Consider the following 13,045-nt stretch of genomic DNA (forward strand, 5'->3'; position numbering starts at 1 on the left):
AAGGATTTGAACAGACTTTAGCAAAGAGGCTCTTTAGATAGCAAATGAGGTTAGAAAAATACCTGCAACATCATTAGTCGTCAGAGAAATGCAAATTAAAACAAAGTGAGATACCACTGCACACATCTTTTGGAGAAGCAAAACGAAGACTGGCAATTCCTAGTGTTAGTGAGGATGGAGGCACTGGTAGAGTGTGATGTCCCTTTTAGCCTCCTGACTTAGATTTTTTTCTAATGTGCTAAAATATACATAACATAAGTTACCATCTTAACCATTTTTTTTTTGTTACAGATATTTTACCTTTTTTACCCCATTGGCACCCCCCACCCCACCCCATATAGTTGTTCATAGTAGTTGTTAATGATCTTTTGTATTTCCATGGTGTTGGTTGTTACTTCTCCTCTTTCATTTCTGATTTTGTGTATTTAGGTTCTCTCTCTTGGTTTCTTGGTGAGTCTAGCTAAGGGTCCATCAATCTTGTTTATCTTTTCGAAAAACCAGCTCTTTGTTTCATTGATCCTTTGAATTGTTCTTTTGGTCTCTATGTCATTTATTTCTGCTCTGATCTTTACTATTTCCTTCCTTCTACTTGCTCTGGGGTTTTCTTTCTGTTTGCTTTCTAATTCTTTAAGTTGTGAGGTTGGACAGTCAATTAGAACTTTTTCTTGTTTTTTGAGGTAGGCCTGTAGTGCTATGAACTTCCTTCTCAGAACTGCTTTCGCTCCATCTCATAGATTTTGTGTTGTTGTGTGTTCATTTTCATTAGTTTCCAGGAAGTTTTTAATTTCTTCCTTGATCTCCTCGGTGACCCATTCATTGTTTAATAACATGCTATTTAGCCTCCATGTGTTGAAATGACTTTGCATGTTCTTGTTGCAATTGATTTCTAGTTTCATGCCATTGTGATCTGAGAAGATGCTTGATATGATTTCAATCTTCTTGAACTTGTAGAGATTTAGTTTGTGTCCTATCATGTGGTCTATCTTTGAGAATGTCCCATGTGCACTTGAGAAGAATGTGTATTCTGTAGTTTTGGGGTGTAATTCTCTGTAAATATCTATTAAATCCATTTGGTCTAGTGCTTCACTTAGAGTCTCTGTTTCCTTGCTAATTTTTTGCCTAGAGAATCTATCCAGTGCTGTCAACGGGGTGTTGAAGTCCCCTGCTATGATTGTGTTGTTGTCGATTTCTCCTTGGAAGTCCTCCAGAAGATTTTTAATATATTTTGGTGCTCCTATATTGGGTGCATATATGTTTATCAAGGTTATATCTTCCTGTTGGATAGATCCTTTCAATATTATGTAGTGGCCGTCTTTGTCTCTAGTTATGGTCTTCATTTTGAAATCTATTTTATCAGATATGAGAATTGCTACCCCAGCTTTTTTTTGCTTTCCATTTGCTTGGAAAAATTTTTTCCATCCCTTCACTTTCAACCTGTGTGAGTCTTTTCTTGAGGGGTATGTCTCTTGTAAACAACATATAGATGAGTCATGCTTTCGTATCCAATCAGCTACTCTGTGTCTTTTTATGGGAGCATTCAATCCATTTACGTTTAAGGTGATTATTGATATGTACTTATTTATTGCCATTTTTGTTTAGTGTGGTTCTATTTTTCTTCCCATTTCTACTGCTAATTACAGCAGTCCTTTTAACATTTCTTGCAGTGCTGGTTTGGTGCTAATGTATTCCCTTAGCCTTTTTTTTGGTCTGGAAAGCTCTTTATTTGATCTTCTATTTTGAATGATAGCCTTGCTGGGTAGAGTAGTCTTGGATTCAGATTCTTGTTTTTCATGACTTTGATTACTTCAGGCCATTCTCTTCTGGCCTGTAATGTTTCTTGTGAGAAGTCAGCTGAGAGCCTTATGGGGTTTCCTTTGTAGGTAATTTATTGCTTATCTCTTGCTGCTTCTAGGATTCTCTCTTTGTCTTTAATTTGTGGCATTTTAATTACTATGTGTCTTGGTGTGGGCCTGTTTGTGTTCTTCTTACTTGGGACTCTCTGTGCTTCTTGAACTTGAATGCCTTCTTCCTTCACCAAATTAGGGAAGTTTTCTGTCAGTATTTCTTTGAATATATTCTCTATCCCTTGCTCATTTTCTTCTTCTTCGGGGACTCCTATAATGCGAATATTATTACGTTTCCAGTTGTCCCATAGTTCTCTTAAGCTGTCTTCCTGTTTTTTTTTATAGTTTTTTCCTTTTGGTTTTCTGATTGGTTGATTTCTTCTAGCCTGTCTTCTAATTCACTGATCTGGTCCTCAGCTTCCTCTACTGTGCTTTTTAAATCTTCCAATGTTTTTTTCATTTCTGATACGTAATTTTTTATCTCTTGTTGGTTTTTAATTTCCAATTGGCTTATTTTCAGTGTCTCTATGAGCTTACTCATGCTGTTCCGCTTTCTCAAGATCATGGCTCTGAATTCTAGTTCTGTTAACATGCCTAATTGCTGCACATTGATCTCATCTTTGGTGGAGGTCTCTTGCTCTTTCATTTGGCTTCTGTTTCTGTGTTTCACCATTTTGGCTATCACTGTGGGCTTTGGAGCCTGTCAAGTTTTCCCTGAGGGGGTTGGTGTTCTGCTGTTTGTGGCTCCCTCTCCTGTGTTTAGATGAGCGAGGGAGGACCCACGTTGAACACCACTGTCAAGTCTTACTTTCCTGGTTAAAGTTGCCAGCCCAGGAAAGGTACTGTTATCCTCTAGCTTTTTGCCTGGAGGCTAGCAGTCTAGGTTAGTTGATGAGTTTTGGGTTGTCAGTTGATTGAAAAGCTCCCCCAGGTGCTTAGCACAAGGGGATTTCCCTAGGGTGGGGCAGATGCTGGTTGTTAGTGAGCCTCAATTAGCACTTCAATGGCCCACAGGGTGGGGTTGGATGTCTGAGGGAGTGTTTGCTGCCTCTCTCAGAGCCCTGTGAAGGAGCATTGTGGCCATCGTCCTGAGTGGCTGCACTCAGCCAAAACTCTGAGCGCCCTCCAGATCCCGAGTGTCCTGACACATCTCCAGTCCAGTCTGCCCTCCGTCTGCCGGAGCCCAAGGTGAGTGGCTGTTTCAGCCTCTGTCCCGGCTCTGTGCTCTGGAGCCACTTGGGAGTGTAACCCGAGGGCGCTGCTCCCAGCTAAGGCCGCTGCCGAGCTGCCGACTGTGGGCTCCCAGCCCCCGTCTCACGCCTTCGCAAGCCTACTGAGATGGAGTCAGTGTCCCTCGTTATATGGTCCTCGCAAGCTGCTTTTCTGTTGTTTTTTCCCGTCGATTTGTCTTTGTTATCGTTGTAATTCCAGTTTGGTTCTGGGAGACAGTATGTGTAGCTTCCGTTCACTCCGCCGCCATTTTTCCTCTCCTTATTTTTATATTTTTAAACATTTTTAATTTAATTTAATTTTGTGTTACAGATGTTTCTCCTTTTTTACCCCATTGACACCCACCTCCCCATTCTCCCCATAGGTAAGTTTGATTATCTGATTAAGTTTACAGAAAAAGTGAGAGATTTCAAAGTCCATGCAGTTGGAGAGCCTCAATGCCATTAAGCTATATATCAATGAATTTGTGATACTTATGGTCCATGACATCAGGTCCAGCAGTCCACAGAGCCACGGGTTTACAATGACTGTGTTGTGCAGGGAGTATCAAATGGCCCCAAAACTGTCATAGGACATCATGGTCAAGAGGAAAGCATCCAACCCAGTATGAATAAATAACACTGGCAGACTGAATAGATTATGACTATGCTCTATGTCTGAATGTTCACTACCATCTTTAGGATGGTGGTGGATATGAAACAGATGTCTACAAAGGACAGTTTAGACAGCAAGAAGTACATGGGTGGATGGAGGTGGGAATCTGAGCTGATGACTAGAATGATGAGGAGGTTTCCCATTACAGTGATCAGGTATATGGAGAGGAAAAGCCTAAATATGAGAGGTTTCAGTTCTGGTTTTTCTGAAAACCCCAAAAGAAGAAATTCTAAAATTTGTGTAAGATTCATTGGTTCCAAGTGGGGGAGTTGACTACCAGGAAAGATAAAATAACATGACTAATTTTCACTCAGACTTGCATTACTTACATATTTGAAATGCTACAATTTATGTTTTGCAGTCTAGGCATTATTTTTAATATTTTGTGTATGCCGAGGGTCCCCTTTAGGAGATGTTTGGTGCCACCCCTGATATGGAATATTTGTCCCAATTACCTATATTGCTGAGAGGTTTATGTATTCTGCTGTGTTTTTTTTTTTAATCCTCATCCGAGGACATTTTTCCATTTTTTGTACAGACAGAGTGGGAGGGAGAGAGAGGAAGAGAGAGAGAGAGGGAAACATCGATGTGAAAGGGACACATCGAGTGGCTGCCACCCGCACGACCAACCGGGGCCGGGGACAAACTGCAACCGAGGTACATGCCCTTAGCGGGAACCGAACCCGGGTCTCTCCGGATCGCAGGCGGACGCTCTAACTGCTGAGCCAAACCGGCCAGGGCTATTCTGCTGTTTTAATGAGAAATTCTTTATGTTCCTCAGGAATATAAATTGAGTGCTGACCATGTTTTAGGCACTGTCCTAGATGTGAGTATATGGTACTGCAGAACTAAAGTCTCTACAATCCAATGAGGAAGAATGAATGTAGAAGAAAATAGTAACATAATAAATTATTTCAGACGGTGGCAGATGATATGAAGAAAAGGCAAGTATGTCAAAAAGAGAGAGTGAGGAGTGAGTTCTATTTTTTTAAATTAATTATTTATTTATTTAAAATTTTTTTAATTAATTTATTTTTGTTATACATATTTCTCCTTTTATCCCCCACTGACACCCTCTTCCCCATGCTCCCCATACCATACCCTGCTTTGTTGTCCATGTCTATCAGGTATGCTTACATGCATATAAGTTCTGTGGTTTATCTCTCCCCCACCACCCCCAATTCTGGGGATTGTCCGTCTGTACCCCACTTCCACATCTCTGGGACTACCCCATTCCTCTAACTGTTATGTTTATTATATTCCACAAATAAGTGAGATCATATGATACTTGTCTTTCTCTGTTTGGCTTGTTTCACTTAGGAAAACACTTTCCAGGTCCCTCCATGTAGTCTCAAAGGATAAGAGATTCTTCTTTCTTACAGCTGCATAGTACTCCATTGTGTATATGTATCACAGCTTTTTTATCCATTCGTCTACTGATGGACACTTGGGCTGTTTCCAGATCTTAGCTATTATAAACAGTGCTGCTACAAAAATGGGGGTACATATATTCTTTCTGATTGCTATTTCAGGCTTCTTAGGGTATATTCCTAGCAGTGGGATCACTGGGTCAAATGGAAGTTCAATTTTTAATTTTTTGAGGTAGCACCATATTGTTTTTCATAGTGGCTGCACCAGTCTGCATTATCACCAGCAGTGCACTAGAGTCCCCTTTTCTCCACACCCATGCCAACACTTGTTTGATAATAGGTTGATGGCGGTCATTCTGACAGGTGTGAGGTGATACCTCACTGTTGTTTTAATTTGCATCTCTGATTATTAGTGATGATGAGCATTTCTTTATATGTCTCTTAGCCATTTATATGTCCTGTTTGAAGAGGTGTCTATTTAGTTCCTCTACCCATTTTTAATTGGGTTCTTTGTCTTCCTTTTGTGGAGTTGTTTGAGCACTCTCTATATATTGGAAATTAACCCCTTATCTGATATATTATTGGCAATTATGCTCTGTCATACAGTGGGTAGCCTTTCCGTTTTGATAATTGTATCTTTCACTGTGCAGAAGCTTTTAAATTTGATGTAGTCCCAGGTGTTCATTTTCTCCTTTGTTTCTATTGACTTAGGTGATGTGTCAGTGAAAATTCTGCTGTGTATGATGTCTGAAATTTTGTTGCCTAGAGTTGTTCTAGGATTTTTATGGATTCATGAGTCACATTTAAGTCTTTTATCCATTTAGAGTTTATTCTTGTGTAGGGTGTAAGTTGATGTTCTAGTTTCATTTTCCTGAATGTAGCTGTCCAATTTTCCCAGCACCATTTATTAAAGAGGCTATCCTTACTTCACTGTATGCTATTGCCACCTTTGTCAAATATTAATTGAGCATTTTGCCTTGGGTCCATTTCTGGGTTCTCTGTTCTGTTCCACTGGTCTGTATGCCTGTTCTTGTGCCAGTACCAGGCTGTTTTGATTACAGTGGCTTTGTAGTATAACCTGAAATCTGGTAATGTGAACCCTCCAACTTTGCTCTTCCTTGTCAAGATTACTGTGACTATTCTAGGTCTTTTTTGGTTCCATATGAACTTGAACTTTTGAAGTACTTGTTCTAATTCTGTGAAGTATGCTGTTGGTATTTTGATGGGGATTGCGTTGAATCTATAGATTGCTTTGGGTAATATGGACATTTTAATGATGTTAATTCTCCCAATCCATGAACAGGGTATGTGCTTCTACTTTTTTATATCTTCCTTTATTTCTTTTTTCAATGACCTGTAGTTTTCTGCGAATAGGTCCTTTATTTTTTGGTTAAGTTTATTCATATGTATCTTAATTTTTTTGCCGCAATGGTAAATGGGATTGTTTTCTTAGTTTCTCTTTCTGTGAGTTCATCATTGATGTATAAGAATGCCATTGATTTCTTGACGTTAATTTTGTATCCTGCTACTTTTCCAAATTCATTTATTAAGTCTAGTAAATTTTTGATGGAGTCTTTGGGGTTTTCTACGTATAGTATCATGTCATCTGCAAATAATGACAGTTTCACTTCCTCCTTTCCAATTTGGATCCCTTTTATTTTTTCTTTCTGTCTGATTGCTGTGGCTACGACTTCCAGTACTATGTTAAATAAGAGTGGCAAAAGTGGGCATCCTTGCCTTGTTCCTGTTCTTAAGGAAAATGCTTTTAGTTTTTGCCCATTGAGTATGATGTTCACTGTAGGTCTTTCATATATGGCCTTTATTATGTCTACATATGATCCTTGTATTCCCCCATTGCTGAGCGTTTTTATCAGAAATAGATGCTGGATTTTGTCTTAAGGCTTTTTGGCATCAATGATATGATCATGTGGTTTTTATTCTTCATTTTATTTATGTGGTGTGTCACGTTTATTGATTTGTGAATATTGTACCAGTCTTGCATCCCTGGGATGAATCCCACTTAGTCATGGTTGATAATTTTTTTGGTGTATTGCTGGATCCGATTTGCTAGTATTTTGTTCAGGATTTTGGCATCTATGTTCATCAGGGATATTGGCCTGTAGTTTTCTTTCTTTGTAGTGTCTTTTTCTGGTTTTGGAATTAGAATTATGCTGGCTTCATAAAACAAGTTTGGAAGTCTTCCTTCTTCTTGAATTTTTTGAAATAGTTTGAGAAGAATGGGTATTAGTTCTTTTTTGAATGTTTGGTAAAACTCCCCCGTGAAGCCATCCAGAGCTTTTGTTTGCTGGGAGAGTCTTGAGTACATCTTCAATTTCTTCTGTTGTCATTGGTCTGTTCAAGTTTTCTATCTCTTCCTGGTCCAGTTTTGGGAGACTATGTGTTTCTAGCAATTTGTCCATTTCGCTTAGATTATTGAATTTGTGCCATATAATTGTTCATAGTAGTTGTTAATGATCTTTTGTATTTCTGTGGTGTCAGTTGTTACTTCTCCTCTTTCTTTTTTGATTTTGTGTATTTGGGTTCTCTCTCTTGGTTTCTTGGTGAGTCTAGCTAAGGGTCCATTAATCTTGTTAATCTTTTCGAAAAACCAGCTCTTTGTTTCATTGATCTTTTGAATTTTTTTTTTTTTTTTTGGACTCTATGTTGTTTACTTCTGCTCTGATCTTCACTATTTCCTTTCTTCTACTTGCTCTGGGGTTTTCTCTTTGTTTGCTCTCTAGTTCTTTAAGTTGTGAGGTTAGATATTCTAATGGAGATTTTTCTTATTTTTTGAGGTAGGCCTGTAGTGCTATGAACTTCCCTCTCAGAACTGCTTTTGTTGCATCCCATAGATTTTGTGTGTTGTGTCTTCATTTTCACTGGTTTCCAGGATGTGTTTTATTTCTTCCTTGATCTCCTCGGTAACCCGTCCATTGTTTAAACACATGCTATTTAGCTTCCATGTGTTCAAATGTCTTTGTATGTTCTTCTTGCAACTGATTTTTATTTTCATGCCATTGTGATCTGAGAAGATGCTGGATATGATTTCAGTCTTCTTGAACTTGTAGAGACCTAGTTTGTGCCCTAACATGTGGTCTATCTTTGAGAATGTCCCATGTGCACTTGAGAAGAATGTGAATTCTGTAGTTCTGAGGTGTAATTTTCTGTAGATATCTGTTAAATCCTTTTGGTCCAGGGCTTCATTTAGAGTTTCTGTTTCTTTGCTAATTATTTGTCTAGAGGATCTATTCAGTGATATCAGCGAGGTGTTGAAGTCCCTTGCTATGATTGTTTTGCTATCGAATTCTCCTTTGAAGTCCTCCAAAATATATTTGATGTATTTTGGTGCTCCTATATTGGGTGCATATATGTGTATCAAGGTTATATCTTCCTGTTGGATAGATCCTTTCAATATTATGTAGTGGCCTTTTTTGTCTCTAGTATGGCCTTCATTTTGAAATATATTTTATCAGATATGAGTATTGCTACCCCAGCTGTTTTTTGCTATCTGCTTGCTTGGAAGATTTTTTCCATCCCTTCACTTTCAACCGATGTGAGTCTTTTGTTATGAGGTGGCTCTCTTGTAAGCAACATATATATGAGTCATGCTTTCTTATCCAATCAGCTACTCTGTGTCTTTTTATGGGAGCATTCAATACATTTACACTTAAGGTGATTATTGATATGTACTTATTTATTTTCATTTTTGTTTAATGTGGTTCTATTTTTCTTCCTATTTCTCCTGCTAATTACAGAAGTCCTTTTAACTTTTCTTGCAGTGTTGGTTTGGTGCTAATGTATTCCCTTAGCCTTTTTTATTTTTATTTTTTTGTCTGAGAAACTCTTTATTTGACCTTCTATTTTGAATGATAGCCTTGCTGGGTAGAGTAGTCTTGTATTCAGATCCTTGTTTTTCATAACCTTAATTACTTCATGCCATTCCCTTCTGGCCTGTAGTGTTTTTGTTGAGAAGTCAGCTGAGAGCCTTATGGTGTTTCCTTTGTAGGTAACCTGTTGCTTATCTCTTGCTGCTTTTAGGATTCTCTCTTTGTCTTTAATTTTTGGCACTTTGATTATTATGTGTCTTGGTGTGGGCTTATTTGGGTTCTTCTTACTTGGGCCTCTCTGTGCTTCTTAAACTTGAATGCCTTCTTCCATCACCAAATTAGGGAAATTTTCTCTCACTATTTCTTCAAATATATTCTCTAACCCTTGCTCATTTTCTTCTTCTTTGGGGACTCCTATGATGCAAATATTATTATGTTTCCAGTTGTCCCACAGTTCTCTTAAGCTGTTTTCCTGTTTTTTAATTATGTTTTACTTTTGGTTTTCTGATTGGTTGATTTTTTCTACCCTATCTTCTAATTCACTGATCCGGTCATCAGCTTCCTCTACTCTGCTATTTAGACTTTCTAATGTGTTTTTTATTTCTGATATGTCATTCTTCATTTCTTCTTGGTGGTTTTTAATTTCTAACTGGCTGATTTTCAACACTTGTATGTCTTTACTCATGGTGCTCATGTCCTTACACATGCTGTTGAGTTTCCTCAAGATCATGGGTCTGAATTCTAGTTCTATTAACTTGCGTAACTGCACCTGATTTATCTCATCTTTGGTAGAGGTCTCTTGTTTTTTTTCATTTGGCTTTTGTTTCTGTGTTTCACCATTTTGGCTATCACAGTTGGCTTTGAAATCTGCCAAATTTTCCCTGTGGGTGTGGTGTTCTGCTGTTTGTGGCTCCCTCTCCTGGGTTTGGATGAGGCAGGGAGGACCCACTGTCAAGTCTTAACTTTCCTGGTTACAGTTGCTAGCCCAGGGAATGGTAGTTATCCTCTAGCTTTTTTGCCTGGAGGCTATTACTAGCAGTCACCTGAAGAACCTTGGTTTCTGAGTTGACTGAAAGATGTAAGGAATCAAGGGCACCGCCAAAAACAGAGAAGAGACTGGAGAGCCAATCAGCTGAATAAACAGGGATCAGGCTTTATTGGGAACACTCCGGGCGGGTTCACAGACTTTGGGGGTCAAGTCCTAGAAGCCGTGCCCGATGCTGGGGTTTGTGCTTTTTTATATCTGCCCATTGCAGCTGAGATTTGTCTGTTAGGGTTTGACCTTGCGGGGTCTATGCATGGAATGTGAGTCGATAAGAGCAGGATGGGAGTTAGTCTACAAGCCCGGGGCAGGCCGTTCCCAGAACAGGGTGGGAGGCAAAGCTGAGCAAGCGAAACAGTGGTCGAGCAGTTTGCCTCGTGCCAGTTCCCAGGCGATTGGACATTCCCGACTCTGTGATATAGGAATAGAGGCTAGGTTGTCTTTCTGGCTACTTCCTGCTGGATGGGTGTGGTGTTAGGGGAGGGGTCCCGAGTCGGTGTGGTCCGAGTCCGGGGGACTGGTCAGAGGCTGGTATTGTTGTAGCATCATTTGGTGGACTTCTAGTGTCCATGTGAGTTGTGCGAATCGGTCCTGAATGAAGCAAAGAAAATGGGGGGCAATTAGCAGTATAATTATGAGGAGTACCAGGCCGAGGAGGGGGGAGAGTAAGGAGTACACAGAGGATTTCCACCAGGGGGAGGCATCTGCTGAGAACTTTTGTTTTTTAAGTTCTGAGCTTAGCTGGTGGAGGGTTTCAATGTGGGTTTCTACCAAACCTGATTCGTTAATATAATAGCAACATTCTTCCCCAAGAAATAAACAGGTTTCTCTGAGTCCCACTGTGAGGAGGTCCAGGGCTCTCCAGTTCTGCATAGAAAGTTGGGCTAGAGAGGTTATTTGTCTTTGGAGAGAAGCTAAGGATTCCGCTGCGCTGTCAATGGCTAACTGGAACTGAAGAGACCAGTTACGAAAGGGAGAAAAACTGCGCATTTCTGCCTCGGGTGAGAGTAAATATATCGGCGTTGGAATTCAGCAGGGGTATAAACCATAAGTTGTGGAGTCAGCATGACCGGGAGGCAGTGGTGGGGGTATCTGTGTCCCAGACCTCGGGTCAGGCTGCAGGTAGGAGCTGGATTTTGGGGTCTGGGTTAGGTTCAAGGTCGAGACCTGGCACCAGTGCCAGCAAGAAGGTCTCTTTCAAGGAGAATGAGATGCTTGCCTGAAGTTTGGACAGAATGTCTCTCCCTAGGAGGGGGACCGGACATGAGGGCATGACTAGAAAGGAGTGGGAGAATGGGTGACCCTCAAATAGGCAGTTAAGGAGGGTCATCCACCGTGGGGTCGAGGGTGATCTGTCGACTCCCATGACCGAGACCTGGGAAGGAACCATGAGGCCCGAATGAGAGGGAAGGACAGAGTAGGTAGCTTCTGTGTTTATCAAGAAAGAGATAGACTTACCCGCTACCTGGAGCGTGACCCTGGGCTCAGCGAGGGTAACCGGAGTCGAAGAGCCAGGGCTGCCTCAGTCATCCATTAGCCCCAGTAGCTCCAATGCTGGGAAATCCTGGGTCTCATTTCCTCTGCATTGAAGTGCCGAGGACTGAGCCAGGGTCGGGCAGTCCAACTTCCAGTGTCCCATCATTTTGCATTGGGGGCAAGGCTTGGTGGGGGGCCTAGGCTGCGGACAGTTCTTTGCCCAGTGGCCTTTTTATCCGCATTTAAAACAGGTTCCCGAGGGCATGCGCTGCCCTCCTTTGGAGGTCAGTCCTTTTGCCGGTTCCCCTGCTGGCCGGAGGGCCGCTACCAAGGCTTGAGTCTGGAGGCTGACCTTCTGCTGCAGCCGCGCCTGCCGGGCCGCTTCAGCCGTCTCCTCTCGGGCATTAAAAACTTTAAAAGCCATTTTTACCAGGTCTTGGATGGGAGTCTCAGGGCCCTCCTCAGCCTTTTTTAGTTTCTTTCTGATATCAGAGGCGGACTGGGAGATGAAGTGGGAGGCAAGGACAGTGGCCCCATCAGGGGACCCTGGGTCTAGACGGGTGTATTTGACCAGGGCGTCCTGAAGTCGATTAAGGAAGAGGACTGGATTTTCGTCAGGGTGCTGGGTGATTTCTCTCATTTTGTCATAATTAACTACCTTATTGGAGACTGCGTCCATACCCCGAAGAAGGTATCAGAACATGAGGTTCCGGTGCGGAATATTAGATCCAGGGCCGGCCTGATAGTTCCATGCAGGATTGTCCTGGGGAACTGCTTTATTGGCAAGGGGAACAGTATTGTCTACTATGTGGTCCCTATCTGCCTGCTGTCAAGCCGCCGCTAGGATGCGCTTGTGTTCTTCAGGGGTTAGGGTGGAGGTACAGATAACCCGGATGTCATGCCAGGTCAGATCATATGTCTGACTCAAATATCAGAACTCCCTGATGTAAAGGGAGGGGTCGGCTGAGAAAGAGCCCAAACGTCTTTTGATTTGAGAGATCTTGTAGAGAAAAGGGGACATGGACCCTAATTAGGCCCTCAGCCCCTGCAACCTCACGAAGGGGAGCAAGGACAGTGGGTCCCGTGGGTGTGCGGGACTGGGTGTGGGCAGCAACAGGGGAACTGAGGGGATTATATGGGGGGGAGCGATGTGTACCCAACCAAGCCTGAATATAAGGGACTTCAGAATCTTTTCCGGTGCCTTGTGTAGACTCTGAGAATATCCCAATTTGGAAAAGTTTTCGAGGAGACATCCGAGGGGGGTCTTATGGTCAAATCTGGATTCGGAATTGCCCATGGCGACAGATTAGAGGGGCTTTGAGTGTCGGGAGAGTGGACATACAAAAGGCGTCCCTTTTGAATGCCCGTCCCCGGATGGATGTCTGTCCTGGACGGACAGGGTGGTCATGAAGGAGCTTCAGGTGTCCCTAGAAGCAGCTTCAGACCGGGAGTTCCTGGAACTCCGGCGGAGAGGCGGGGGCGTCCCGACTTGGCCAAGGTTTGGACGGGAGACCCGAGCCCCGGACGGACGACAGATCAAAACCCCAGAAAAAAGCGAAACGGTTTTGGAGCCTGGGTCCGCACAAACGGTTTTGGAGCCTG

The 13,045-nt window shown here is 41.9% G+C and overlaps 1 pseudogene; it reads right to left on the minus strand.

The window, feature by feature from the left end:
- Window positions 1–12,122, minus strand: part of LOC118643846 — a 33,785-nt pseudogene extending 21,663 nt beyond the window's left edge.
- Window positions 12,123–13,045: the final 923 nt, after the last annotated feature.

Source organism: Molossus molossus, unplaced genomic scaffold (assembly GCF_014108415.1).
Source record: "Molossus molossus isolate mMolMol1 unplaced genomic scaffold, mMolMol1.p scaffold_m16_p_4, whole genome shotgun sequence".
Taxonomy (NCBI): domain Eukaryota; kingdom Metazoa; phylum Chordata; class Mammalia; order Chiroptera; family Molossidae; genus Molossus; species Molossus molossus.